We start from the raw sequence: 581 nt of genomic DNA on the forward strand, positions 1-581 counted from the left end.
GAATTTTTTAATGTTCATGAAATAGATAAAAATTTATAGATAAACAATAACAGCAAAAACACAAGCAAAGTAAATTATCCTGAAATTGTCAGCATGTAATGCTTAAAGCAAAAAAAGTGCGTGCTTTATGTTTTCATGTTAATATGGTGATCGAATATTGTGTCTATCATACAAACTGTCTGTGATGTTTCTGCATTTTATAATTTCCTTATTAAAGCATCTTAATCAGGCTTGTAAATGAAGGTTGATATTGTAACTGATGGAGGGTATGAATTCGTGTGGCATATTTACTTTGTACATAAGTAGTAAAGATTGTACAGATTAATACTGTTGTTGTTTTTTTTAATGAAATACATTTTTACCTAGTGGAAATGAAATTTATCAAGATACTATAGAAGTTTGGTTGGTATATTTTCCAGGATGAAAATGAAAGAAAGAAATATAGTCATTGTAATCTTATTAAAAAAGTCTAAGGACTTTCTTATGGCCTTCATACAAAATTTCTATATCAGAGACACATGTACTTGCATGCATAAAAACAATGAAAATACACATTCTTTATGTCTGTCTTTCTTTTGGTA

This window comes from Penaeus monodon, chromosome 29 (assembly GCF_015228065.2).
Source record: "Penaeus monodon isolate SGIC_2016 chromosome 29, NSTDA_Pmon_1, whole genome shotgun sequence".
Taxonomy (NCBI): Eukaryota; Metazoa; Arthropoda; class Malacostraca; order Decapoda; family Penaeidae; genus Penaeus; species Penaeus monodon.